We start from the raw sequence: 14,492 nt of genomic DNA on the forward strand, positions 1-14,492 counted from the left end.
ATTGTTTGAGCCCACTAAACACAAAACGTTCAGCTTCTGTTGCCGCTATAAAGAAGAGACAACTATCCTCAGTGCCTGCAGACATTTACAACTCTTCTTTTACAGAAAACAAAATTCGAACACGTAAAACTGGTCCCAACTGTTTTCCTTCACTTATTTAGAGAAGCAGGTTCATGCAAATAGCCATTTACTGCTTTATACACTGAAATCTCTCATTTGAATTTTTGTACCCAGAGCGAAAACGTGATAATAATCGTACTAAACAATCACACATCATCACATTTTTAAACAAAAGACTAAAAGTGCTATCTTTCTCTTTCAATTCATGGTATGTTATCTTACATATATATATAAGAACATGGGAGATCATTTATTTATCTAAATTGTGATAGAAAGTAACTTTGAGTACATGTTACATACTCAATAATTATTCTTTCTTCAGATAAGTCTTTGAATTTTTTGTACTATTATTGGAATACTCGAATAATTATTCGAAAATTAAATTTATTTGAAAATTCGAAGTTTCCATTATTTGAATATAACTGTATTAATAATCATTGTAAAATCATGGAACAATGGGTTAAACAGTTTAGAATACATCACATGGTGTATTCCAATATATTTGACACCAGAAAAATGTCAAATGAATATTTTTGTTGCATTTTCCTCATTTTAACAAGTTACCTAAGTCAATTAAACATATTTCAAGTTGTTATCTGTTGTTTGAAGGAGAATAACCGTAGAGGGTATCGTTGGTAGAACCTCATCTCCAGTGCGTGGGGTTCCTGCTTCGATACAATACCATGTAAGTTCGTGAACAACATTGTGTCCAGGGGTTTTGACGGGACCTCCCGTTTCCTTCTATATTTTCATTTCACCAATCGTTCGTCTCCTTTGGTCTAAAGGAAATATTCAGAAATTTCATTTCACATATATTTTCAAGCAACCATGTTACTAGGGTAACAGCTAAAGGGAGTACTCTACTGCACAGTGAATCATCTGATGAACAATGATACATGAATTTTTTACTTCACACACTGTCTTCCTGCAATTCCATTCTTCCGGGACTGGGCACAGAAGACGTTATTTCATAAAATGATGATGTTCAAACATTATGTTGAATATAGTTCAATATATTTTATAGTGCAGACTGCATTCAACGTATTAACCAACTGATAAATACGTACGAAGACTTGGGAGAAAAGCTTCATTCCAAGCACTGCTACTTTTAAATATGACAGATATAAAAGAGATTATTTTAGTTGTTATTAGCCAACAACAAAAACGCCATGCAACTTACCACACTCTATTTACTGAATACTAAAACACCTCGAAAATTCAGCTTATTTACCGAATTCTGCATCTAAAGAATTATGATGGGGCACAAAACAAGGTGAAAGACCAAACGAATCCCCTCTATTTTCCTTATCTCAGAAGTTTAAAAATTCGAAAAATTACGCAGAAATGTTATGTAGTGTTCGCCGCACACTGAACATTTAAGGAGACATAATGAAGGTTACCCTCCAAGGCACATAAGCAAAGAATTTAATTTAAAAATAATTTGTTATTTACTTTGACATCTTAGAAGTAGAATAATTAGAATTCAATATTTTTTTAACAGAGCTGATCTAGCATTTGTTCACAAGAAATCAATCAAATTTTGTACAAAATGTTACTGATAGACATATACTTGGTTCGATTCCCGGCAATGTGAGTTTATGCTAGAAAACATGTCCCTCTGTTCTGCTGTATCCTTTCACATTATCATTCCACCATTTATTGTTCATAATCATCCGCCTCCATTAATCTACACGGTATAATCGTAAGGCGTAAACTAAAATACAAACAACGAAGTATTGTACACTCATGTCCAAAATTATTGTCTCATGTCTATAAATATGTTATTGTAGAAATATTTGATAACGAATTCTCCCGGTATTTCTTAGAATGTCAGTATGTGTATAATCGGCAGACATGTACGTGGCAAATTTCATGTTAAAAGAGCAGTTAATAAGAACAATAAAACGAAAATAAAACTTTCTTGTCCATTTAGCAACATTTTGTTTTACTCATTCTAATTTTCGTATTTATAGTTCTTTTCCTATGAAATTTACCACAAATATATATTTCCCGAATATACACATAGTAACAGTATTAAAAGTAGCCTGCAGAATTATTATCAAATTATATTCTTACAAGAAGAGAGTTATAGATATGCGACAATCATTTTGGACATAAGTGTACGTGTCTATCAGATGGCGTTTTTTTCTCAAGTTCTGGAATCGAATATTAAAAGCCCAAATGAATTCACTGAAATTATTTCTGAAATTTGAACTGCGATCATCTGATAGACAAATAGGCCTATGTCTCGATTGTATCATTTGTACAAAATGCTTGTTACTAGCTATTGCGCCCAAGTCTTAAGCCTGCTGTTCAACTGTTGGTTAACATCGTGCCTCATTAAATTAATGTTAATTGTTTACATTTCACGCGGCTATGGTTAGAGCCCTCGTTAATACACTTTCTAACTTGCAACTAAATCGTCACAATAGTTTTAAATCGGCAAATGGCCTGCACGCTAGCGGCCTCTATTGGCGTTAGGCAGAGACATCCATTAGCGTGAGAATTTATCATTAGGTATATTACGGCGTCATAGACTAAGACACTTACTTCACTTTTATAATTATGATTAATAAAAAATACTTTAGCCCTACATTAAACACTCGCTTTCTGCTACAATTTTCTACAAGGTGTTCTTGACTTAAATTTGCCATCATTTTATCCTATATAAATATCCTGTTGCTGTTTTTCTCGTTCATTTTAACAAACTACATCCTACGGCCGGAATTGTTACTCAGCTTATACATTAAGAAAGGAAGTTTCGCAGAATAAAATAATCAATTCTGTTATTTCTCATTATGTGGCTGTGCTTCCAAAGCTCACCTGTCGTTCCATCAGAGAAAGCAAGTAATACAAGAATAAAGCACAGAACAAAAAAATAATAAGTTCAACATCATCACAAGACCGGTAAAATTTATCAGAAAAATCCATCGCTTCCGTTGATCCAATTTCCACACACGAACACAAGGGCTTGAGAAATTATTCTTTTATCTTCCGCCACCGCAGCATGTATGTATTCAATGTCATTCATTGCTTCACTTTTTCCTTTAGAACTGAGACCAATGTCTTTCCCACAGCTCCACAAAGTCAATGTTTAACAGCAATCGAAAGCCATATACAACCACGGAAGGAAATTATTAAGTCTTGGAAAATAGTATAATTTCTACCTTGCCACATATACAGTTCAAGAAGATGTAAACTAAGCACCATTACATTTTAAATTTTGCAGCACCGTTTATTATATTAAAGGTGTTGGAAACATCTTAATGGAAGAACGTACAGGGTTTCAGCATTTACAATCTCCAGCTAATTCTTGAAAGACTATCATGAGAAACACTAAACATTATTTAAGTAGCACCATCAGCAAGCGGTTTGGTCTGGACAGTGACGCGATCGATTCGAAATACACAAAATATGCGCTTAAAACTGCATGGATTCTTTCTTTTTGAGATTATACAGAATGATTCTATTTCGGACGACCACTTGAAGAGCCCACTGAACACAGGATTTTATACATGCACATTGTTGTTTCCATAGGCGGCAACTTGACGAAAATATTCGGGGGCCAAACAATGAACATTATCATTTTCAGCCGTTTTCTATCAATTCTTTGATTAAGCCCCCTTTCTCCCCCCCCAAATCTCGGTTCGCTACTCCGTTGCGAAATTCACGACCTAAGTCAAATTTGCCTAAACCCAATAAAACAAATTCAAGTTAAAAATTTGGGAACTTCACTGCAACTTTACGCACCACATTGATCTTCACTTGTTATATCAGTGCTACCGGAGTGTTGGTTGAAGCTTCAGTGCTCTATTAAACACAGTTTTGAAAAGGGCGTTTCCTATTAAATAAGGAGGCTGTTCCTAATATTTAATTAAAGGCACGACGAAGCTTACCACAAAAATTATTGCTCCTCTTTGTTAATTCTTCCTCAACTGGACTATATTGGAGGGGCGAGGAACCCACTTTTAAATATTGGGAAAAAATGAAATTTCTGAGTTTTACGTCCCATGGTTATGCCGGTTAGGCTAAAGGAGAAGGTGATTATGAGAAATGAATGAAATGGTGGAATGAAGAAAGTGGGAGGAAACGAGAGAACCCTGAGAAAACCCACGAGCACGGTGTTTGTCCACCACAGTCCACACGGCGCGAGCTGGGATCGAACCAGGGACCCCAAGCACCGGAGGTGAACGCTCTACCACTGAGCCACCGCGCCCCCTGTAAATATTAAGGGAAGTGTTCTGTTCCCCCCTCCCTCAAAGTCTGCGCCTATGGTTGTTCCAAAAGTCCAGACAACTTATCTCTCTTTAAAAAAACAATACAATGAGACCTGCTTGTGTTTGCTGCCATCGGTTCCACTGCAAAGTGACAATTTACAAAAAAATAAATGATTCTTTAAATAAACTTATTATAGACTCTAATAAGTACTTCTAGTGCAGCTACTATTAAGATCTGTGTATTAGTTTGTGTTTTATGAGTAATATACGGTGGGTAAAATATATTTCTACAATATAAAAATATCCTATGAAATAAGTATCTACCTTAGTTTGCTATTCTGCACACTATGCTTTATCTGTACCTTCAACATGCTAATAAGCTTCAAAACGCTACGCCACACTGTTTTCTGCTTTCTCTCATTCACCTATGACAATTGATGAAAAAACGTAAAACGTCAACTCCAGGAAATAGTCTAAACATTCACACTCTCTTGCAGTGAAACACCAAAAGCGGCCGATTTAGCGACTAAAACATGGCTCTCAAACCAGCAAGCAACAAAGGAAAAAGACTTGTTCTATTATCTTATGTATCTTTCTGGGAAGAGTTGGCAGCTCTAATGTATTGTAACGCTTGCCCACAAAAGTCATAAAAGCAATAGAGAATACCACAGTTTGCTCTATTTTAGAAGTTATATTTTCAACTGGCCTCCCCCCTCCTTTCGTTTGCTGATCTTTTGGAACACAATAATAAAATATGGTCTGAAAGGGTACCTAAGAAATTATATTACGTACTTGTCCAACATACAGACGTGAATTTAACATTAAAAATACAGGAACAAAGTTGCCTCAATGCGGCCAAGTTCCAAAGTAATAAGGAATGTATATCTTGTGCGAAAATGCACGTTTTACAGGAAAGAGGGCGCATAGATAGGAGACCAAGTTAACAAGTTTTACTGTACTATCACAACCGTACATACTTTAATCGAAATGAAATTTAAATCTTTGAGTTTTATGGGACAGGCTAAAGGAGGTGGTAATAACAAGAATGAATGAAATGGAATCAAGAAAGTGGGAGGAAACGGGAGAACAACGATAAAAGCTACGCACACGATGTTTGTTTGTCTCTCACTTGGTGCAAGCTGGGATCGAGCCAGGGCCCCACGCATCGATAGGATTTTGGCTTGAAATAAAGACGTTAGTTAAAAGCTATAAGACGAAAATGTTTGTCCTAATTACGTCTACTCATATATAAATGAGTACTGTGCTCTTGAAAGAGATGTCGGTGGTCAGAATTTGAACAAGATTATGCATCTCCCAAGAGATTCAAGGCCATGCATCAACCTCACAATGCAGGAAAGAATGTTGACAAAAAGTACATAACCTTGCTACAGAACATGTGCAAATCACTTTGTCTACAATGATCGTTCTTATTCCAGTGTCAGTTGCAGCTGAAAGACATTAAATCATACGATGTCAAAAGTTGTCTGACGTAACTGTATTAATGAATATTTATAGAGTGAATCTTGAAGAGAGTTCCTCTCCAGGTTATGCCCTTTAAGCTCAAGCATGAAATACAAAATAGAAAATGTGATATAGAAAACAAAATAAGAAACAAAAATCCTATCCGAAGAGCGCTAATAAATTAAGATCAAGTAGAACGACCTGAGATTGAACTCCATATTGCTATGACTACATGTCTTTACATATATCTGCTAAGAATACTTTCTTTCCTACCTTCAAATCAAGCCAATTTACGTGGTGTTTTCGGATTCTTAGGAATCATTCTGCACAATACAATTTACTGATAAAACAAACCACTTCTAAACCTTAAATCTCTAAATCAGCAAGAAATATTCACTACAGTGTACATGTGCTCACAACTACTATAATGAATCGACTACTTTCACTTAAGACCGAAATTTATTGAACTGCAAGAATGCAATTTATTATGCAAAGCAATGGATAGATGTAATTCACTGAACGACACGGAATAAACAGAGAACTTGTAAAACGACTTTCATCATAATAGCTTACAACAAATGTATTTCTCTATTCCCGTTCCTCAAGTATCCAATGCAGTTTCTTGATGTATAGCGGCCTTCTTCAGTTTGACGGGTAAATTATGTTTGTATGACTACTCGTGGCCAAAACCTAAACCGTGCTGGAACAACGAAGTCAAATAGCAAAGATTTCGAATGGGTAGATGACCATTGAGGAAAACCAGATGGTTTAGCAGTTGTGTTTATCTGTGAGTGAAAACTGAGAGCTACCTGAAAAACAGGAAAAACTTAGCGCTCTGCCGACAAGAAAATTAGCTACAATGGTGGTGACAATTGCGATGTGCCGACCATACACATTTCCAAACATAAAATCGTAGGCTGCTAGGGAGCATACAACTCCTGTTTTACTCAAATATGCCATTCGAATATTCGTCCAAAAGGGAAAGAAACAAAAGAATCAAAGGATATTGTTCCACTCCACTATCTCTGACATTTAACTCCTTTTTACTTTCGGTATTCAGTCTGAATGCCGTTCTTGCAAATGAATAACAACGAAAAATTGATATATGGAATATTAAAAGAAATTGTTATTTATTCAACATTAAATAATAACTACCTGAAGGAGTAAATGAATTACGCATTAGTTTTTAAAACGTCAAAAAAATCTAAGTTCATGACTTCTTTCTGATTTATTAAACAGGCATATCATAGCCATGCGTCTGAATACAGATGGATGGACGCTGAAATTTCCATATAGGGATGGAGATATTTTAGAATATCTAATGAATCAAAATCTTCGACTGGATACTTGATTCCTAAAGTATAACTCTTAAACTTAACGATTACTCAGAAAGAAAAGCAGAAAAATGGTGGCTCAGTGGAAGCGCTTACGCCTGGTGTGTGGGGTCCCTGGTTCGATCCCTACCCAAGTAAGTTTATGGTGGACAACAGAGTTCTTGGATTTTCAGGAGGTATTTCATCATTCACTTCCCTTAATTATTCGTCTCCCTTAATCATGGGACGTTAAACTGATGCATTTTATTTCACTTAAATAACGAAAGAAAGAAAAGAGAGAAAGAGATGAAAGAAAACTTTCTTTTTGATATTATTACCTAGATCTAATTTAAGAAATATTCAGTAAAAATAAGTTCTTGCATGAATGAAGGACCTGATATTGCATTTAGTGATAATAATGTCAGTGCGGATGTGAATGCCTCCAAATGCTATCAATATCTATCTTATCTGCATTCTAGGTATGTACTCCTATAAATCTTCATTTCTGTAAACTCCCTTAAACTCGACCAGCAGCCGAATCGAGAGAAATGTGGTTAGTATATCGTTACTCTCATCACCATTGCTGATAGTCTCCTTGATGGTCTCCAATGCTGCTGCCTCTTTCTTTAAAGCAGCTTTCCCAACCATCTTCACGACGCTAGACCAACACTATTTAGTCTTCCTCAGTGGCTATATTTTCACTGGCTAAGGCACTTTCTCTCTATGTTATTAATTTTATAAATTATATGTAGCGGAGTACAGCTCTTCAAAACATCTAAATTGAATGTACTTTATTTTATTCCGAGATAGTGAATAATAGAAAATGATGAGAAATCGAAAGTAGATTTGCGAATGAACTATTCCTTAATATTTGTTGTTGGGAATCAGATGTCATGAAAAGCATTCTGACATTCTGGATGAGGAGATATTTGAAATATTTGAATTGAGGTTATTCTCAAACGGCTGCACATTTGTCTTGGCAATGCCGTTGAAGACGATAACACAAAATGTATATATAGTAATCCCAAATAGTGAAAGTACCAGAACATAAACATCCAAATGAAGTCTGGACTTATCAAGAACACCGCGAGACACGATAACCTTGTGTTCGTTGATTCCACATATGTTCCACTTCCCCTTAACCTTTAACCTTTCTCTGTTCTTCACTTCCACTAATCGACCATACTTATCAACACAGGCTCCAACAACGACATCGCTATGTGATACGAAACTAAATAAAATTCTAACATTTAAGAGAAGTATATAGCAGTTTGTTAGTTATACATAAAATAAAATAAATTTTGAAATACCTGTCGAACAACAATATACAAAATGTATAAAACATACATCTGATGCCAATGTATCACAAATGATACTTAGCTGGGAAAACTCGATCAAAGCTCACTTGTGACTTCATTAGCATAGCTGATCTAAATAAAAACCAAGAAACAACACACAGGAATAAAATTTGTAAAAATAACTTAAATAAATAAATTCTTTATCCCTGAAACAGTTATGATTGGTCAAACAACTTTTGGTTTGATTATATGTGGTCAGCATATTAATTATGGCTTTCTAGATCGGAATTTGCTATCTCGTAATTAATTGCCTTATGATAATTCTGAACGTCACTGAAAATTCTGAGCGTCACCAGGTGTTCCAGACTGCATGTACTCTGTTTCACGTACGCCAGCGCTTACGAGTCTACTCGTTCTAAGTAAACGTTCGGAACTCACGAACGGAAAAGGTCAAAAATAGATCTTGAATTTTATAAATGTTTTTCCTTATCTTGCTCAATACAATTTTAATTTCGACGATCCTCTACAAGCGAAAAGCAACTGTTACATGATTTCCTATTATCCTTTCCAATTACGACTCTGTAACTTCAAGGAGTATTCACTGAAATGGAGTAAGAACTTCCGCGAGTGAAGCAGTTATCAGCACAGAATGGAAAACTACTGTATTCCAGTTTCCTGTTTTCAATTTGCGAAAGTTCATATCCATGGATGAAAACGATATATGAAGTTTGAGACAAAATACATTACACTATATCTACAATGTGTATATAAGGCATGTCATCTACGACTGCGATTAAGCGTGGCACAAAACAAGTTCCGTGTAACTACTGGGTGGTCTTTCTTTTCTTTGGATTTTAATCTCACTGAGCACATACTAGAAATTATGACGAGTTGCAGAATTGCTTGTGGCCGCAGAAATACAGGCATCAACTATTTCTAAATGCATATATCTATACAAAGTCTACATCAACTGAAACATACTACGGTACATCATGCCATGTAGAGTTGCTGATGAAGTTTGAGCAAAGACGCATTATTAATTGGCGGTCTCAAACATGCTTCTGGCATTAAGTTTACAATAACTGGTACATGTACTTTATCCTACTTCCGAAATTACTTTATATATTATCTGACGACATAGCTAGAGATGAAAAAGCTGTCTTTTTTTTTTTTTTTTTTTTGTGGAATGGAAGTGTTTTCGTTAAAAGGAAATTCTGAAGAAAAAAAATCCGAAAATTTTCGTTTTTTCTTAATTTTATGATTTTCTTCTTCAAATACCACTTTTATTTCCCTGTAGTGGATTCTATCATTAAGAAAGTGCGTTTACAACATTCAGTAGCTATTTGTATGTCCTATATTCACCCCGAAGCTGCCTACATTGATTGGTTTTCACATTGGCATTGCAGTTCTTAACAGCAAGCGTAAGTTATGTAACCACCACATCTCAAGTGCTGTTTTGGTTGCCTAACCATCTTATCACCAAGTACCTGGAAGTTACATGTTTTACTGGTTGCCTTAATTGGCCAGGTAATAAAAAAAAGTACTGTAAACCAAGAAACAGAAACAAAAACATTCTTGTTTTGTTATAAACCTTGTTTGGATCTCGTTCTCCCTTAGGAAAACATTTTATCCTGATATTCGGGAAACATTTTTTAAGTATGATATTAGTTTAACATTGTTATCCACAAAATAATTCTTTTTTTTACCATTATATCGCGCCAAATATTTGAAATAAGAAGCTTGTAGATAGCATTTAAAAGGTTCTCCTCGCATTTTTGCGACCACATAAAATGTTATACACATGTACTTAAAATTAAATTTTATTTTATTAATAAATTTTAGATGATATTTTTCCCAACGAAATTTCATTTTCGAACAGTTAAAGGTAACACTTTTAAGGGGTCCCATCCCTGCGAAATTAAAACATTGCTAATTTTACAGTAATTAAGTGCTATCTTCAAATAGATAAAAGATAATCGAAACGTGGAACAAGAGCTAGCTAGACAATATTATTTTACATGAGATACCATTATTACGACTCACTTATTTGCTTTCGATTTCCAGTCGCGTTTATAAATGGCTGCAAACCGCAAGCTACTAGTGACTCGTAATTACGGCATCTCATGCAAAATATTGTCTATCGCGCACTTGTTCCATATTTTGATTATCTTTTATCTATTTGAAGATAGCACTTAATTACTGTAAAATTAGCAGTACTTTAATTTTGGTGATTAGGCCTCTTGAACTTTTTACTTATCTATAGCTTCATAAATAATTCTTTCACACTAGACATCCACTGCGTCCACCAATTTGCACTTCGTCTTTCCTATCACTGACTAATTTTCTTCGATTCTTGAATTTTCTCTTCAGAAAGCAGGAATTTAATGTATTTTCATGTTATAATGCAAAAATATAACAACAGTTCTCTGTCCCTTAAAATTGAAATCTTAATAATAATAATAATAATAATAATAATAATAATAATAATAATAATAATAATAATAATAATAATAATAATAATAATAATAAAGAGGTCTAGGAAAAAACTCGAGGGTCTTCTTTTAAAGTCAGTTTTTATTCTGATCTTTTGCATTTCTAGGCACAGTTAAAAAAGTCTGTACTTCTAAGTTAAAATAATAATAATAATAATAATATCCCTAGACCACTTACCAGTTTCCTACACCTTATACTTTTATAACTTTTTCACGTTCTCATACTATGCTATATCTTTATGGTATTAATAAAACTGAAATGATTTGTTATCAGCGGAACACAATATGAAAATAACATTGTGAACCAAATGTTCGTAAATCCAATAACATTCTATGAAATGATTGTCAGGTGACCTTGAGGTGACTTTCCTGCAAAAGGATACAGAGCTGCAGGTGTATTGAAAGGAGTCAAACGAGTTTAATGGGGTTCAAGAAACAATTTCCTCCTCAAATTTCCATATCACAAAATATGTTGTTATCCATAAATACACCACGAATAGGATTAATTTTAACTGAAATCACTAAAAAAAACTCACTGAATAACAACGCGAAGTTTATATGCAGAAACGTTGATTGAAAACCTCTTGCTCAATAAACTTCCAAAAACTATTAACTAAAAACATGCCCTTTCGTGATGCCTCATTTCACTAAAATGAAATTAAATTCCAAGTTTTATGTTCCACGTTCATACTCTTTAGGCTAAAATACTGGATGATTAATGAAAACTAATAATCGTTAAAGGATTGGTGGAATAGGAATGTGGGAGCAAATGGTAAACCTTGAAAAAAAATGTACGGACATAATGCTATCCCTCACAAACTAACATGGCCTGAGACCCTTTAAATCCGATATGAACGCGCTACTACGAAGTCGCCAACTCCTTTGTTTCTCTAAAAATTAGTAATACTACAGCCCACGACATACTATGATCAGTGCGAAGGCGTTTTGGTCGTTTTATCTGCGATCAACGCATTGCTTTTGATTGGAACTGTTCGTGGCTTTTGAGACCGGAGCTTTATACAAACAGATTCTCGTTTCATTTACAATGTTAGGCCGTATATATAAAAAAAAAATCTGTGTTGCTAATGAAATTCGAACCCGAGACCAGAACATGAAAAAGAAAAGAAGTTTAATATACTAATCTCATACAGATTTATATTCTTCAAATTGTTTCTCATCCTGCAGAACTGAAAAACTAAACATGTGCATGGCAGTTTCTACGTATGTATCTAACATTAAGTACAAGAAGACGTTTTTAACATTTACTGAACTTCGAACCACTTGTATGAATACTTCACATTTAAAACTCGTTTTACCACATTTTCACACGTTATTATAGATTTATTCTTCAGTTATTTAGCCATAATTTATTTTTTGTTATACCACTGATTCCAGATTTTATCATGATGCCATGTTTCGGGAAAACAATAAAACGAAATCATTCGCTTAACGTCCCAGTGTTATTTCTAGCAGGCTACAGGAAACGGGAAAATTAATTTAAATGAATGATTAATGAAAATAATTGCAGAATTTAAGAGCGTACAGCAAAACGGGGCAACTCCGACAAAATCTACAAAACGATGTTGGATGCTATCTACCACAAGCCCACGTGATTTAGGATCGAACCAGAGCAATAAGAGAGGAGCACTCTTACCACTGAGCCATGATGCCTTTCTCATGTGCTTCAGAACTCTCTTACGTTGAGCTGTAGCTGTTTCTGTCATGTGGTTTCGTTACTAAGAAGTGACATTGAAGAGTAAACAAATTAACAATAAAGCTGAAAATAGATTGCGAATTTGTGAACGGTACCCCTCTGATTATGACACTGGCAATGTCTTTTTTTATGAAACTCCTCTTTGCAATGCTCTCTTGTAAAGAAATCTTTACTTTTACGCAGGGGCGGACTGACCATAGTGGAGTTGTGGAGCTTTCCACAGGAGCCGGTCCATTACAATTTCAAGGGGCCGGTAGATCTAAAAGACTTTCAGACAGTACAGTATGACTAAATCAAAAGATGTAGGCTGTATCTGTAAAATATTTTTAAAATGTAGGCCTATTGAACAGTCAAAATAATTAATTTCTTAATTTCCAATTCAAAAATTGATTCCTTTCCTGAGGTACTAGGCCTCCACTTTCGAAATACAAAATTACTCATAACTTGAAAATCTAATCTGAAAGATATGTACGTATGTATCAATGTCTGGCTGTAGCTATGTGCTCATATTTCTAATTCACTTCACAACTTCATAAAACTTGTTAATATATTACACCCAGACAACTCCCAAAATTGTGTTTTGTATGAAGTTGAAAATAAAAAGCCAAATACACAAAAAAACTTCTTTTAAAACAGTAGAATACCTATACTATTGTGACGATTGTCCTAAAGGAACACTGAGAATACTAAGCAAAAAAGTAGACCTATCTCGAATTGAATATACTTTTATTTACAAGAGCGTACCGGTATATTCCGTAATTTATAAAGGACCAATTTAAAAATATAAAATTATAAACATTATTATTGGATAACCAAAAAAATAGAGGCTATTTTTTTTAAAAGGGGCCGGTTGATGGAATTGTTCGGCAGTGAAATTTTCATCGCAGTTCGCCCCTGCTTTTACGCCCCGTTATTATTACCTGTAGGCTAAAGAGGTTGAACTATTAACGGAAGGGAAATATTATGAAATAATTCATGCAATGAGGATATTCGAGGAAACGGAAGAATCCCGAAAAAACCCACGGACACAATGCTGTCCACCACCACCTCATATAGCCGGGCTTTCTATAATGTTCCGCCTCGCATTTTGGCTTTAAAAGCTAGTATGGATTTCCCAACGGCGGAGAAAAGTAACCTTTCATTGATGTTTAAGTAAATCTTCTCTCAGTCAAACTCCAAATATGATGGGCCATAACTAGGGAACCAAAAGCCTACAGTAAACAACATATTTCATATGCATACTATGTATGCCAAGGTCAACCCCCATACCAAGTCTGATCCAGATTGGATGAACTGCGCTGAATTCGTACGATCAAGAAACAATCGACGAAACCAGAAATGATAGAAATTTCAAACCGTGTGTGTTGTGAGTAGCTAAGTATAGAAATATATTATTAAGTTATGATGTAATGTATTTTCTAGTATAAATCTAAAATTTAACTCTGGAAGTGCGCTGATGTGAATTTCTCACAAGTAACAACAGTATTGAGAAGTTCACGAGACTTCTTAAAATTTATCATTCCTATTTTGCAACTCCAAGCAGTAACGCAGCGATTGTTAGAACGTTTTCTCTAACACTCGACGAAAGAAACAAATCGCTCATTAATACGACCAGTTAAGGAAATCAATTAGTCATTGTACTAAAATGTAATTTCATTAATATGACTTGTAAAAAATTTACAAATATTTGTTGCAAAAGCATAATGCATTTATTGTCAGAAGTGCACGATGTGGTGGACAGGTACAAGAATGGAATTATACGGGAAAATATTTTCAAATTAAATGAAAAGTGAATTTTCTGAAAGAATGTCCGATATTTAACAATTTTCATATGGTAACGCTAGCGTAGAATCGAACCACGGATCCTCGGACCAAAA

At 34.7% G+C, this 14,492-nt stretch overlaps 1 protein-coding gene across 3 annotated transcripts in view; it reads right to left on the minus strand.

Moving 5' to 3' along the window:
* LOC145669037 (uncharacterized) overlaps nucleotides 1-14,492 on the minus strand; it is a 265,385-nt gene that overhangs the window by 84,786 nt on the left and 166,107 nt on the right. The window lies entirely within an intron of this gene.

The sequence above is a fragment of the Thermobia domestica genome, chromosome 13 (assembly GCF_964235325.1).
Source record: "Thermobia domestica chromosome 13, izTheDome1.hap1.1, whole genome shotgun sequence".
NCBI lineage: Eukaryota > Metazoa > Arthropoda > Insecta > Zygentoma > Lepismatidae > Thermobia > Thermobia domestica.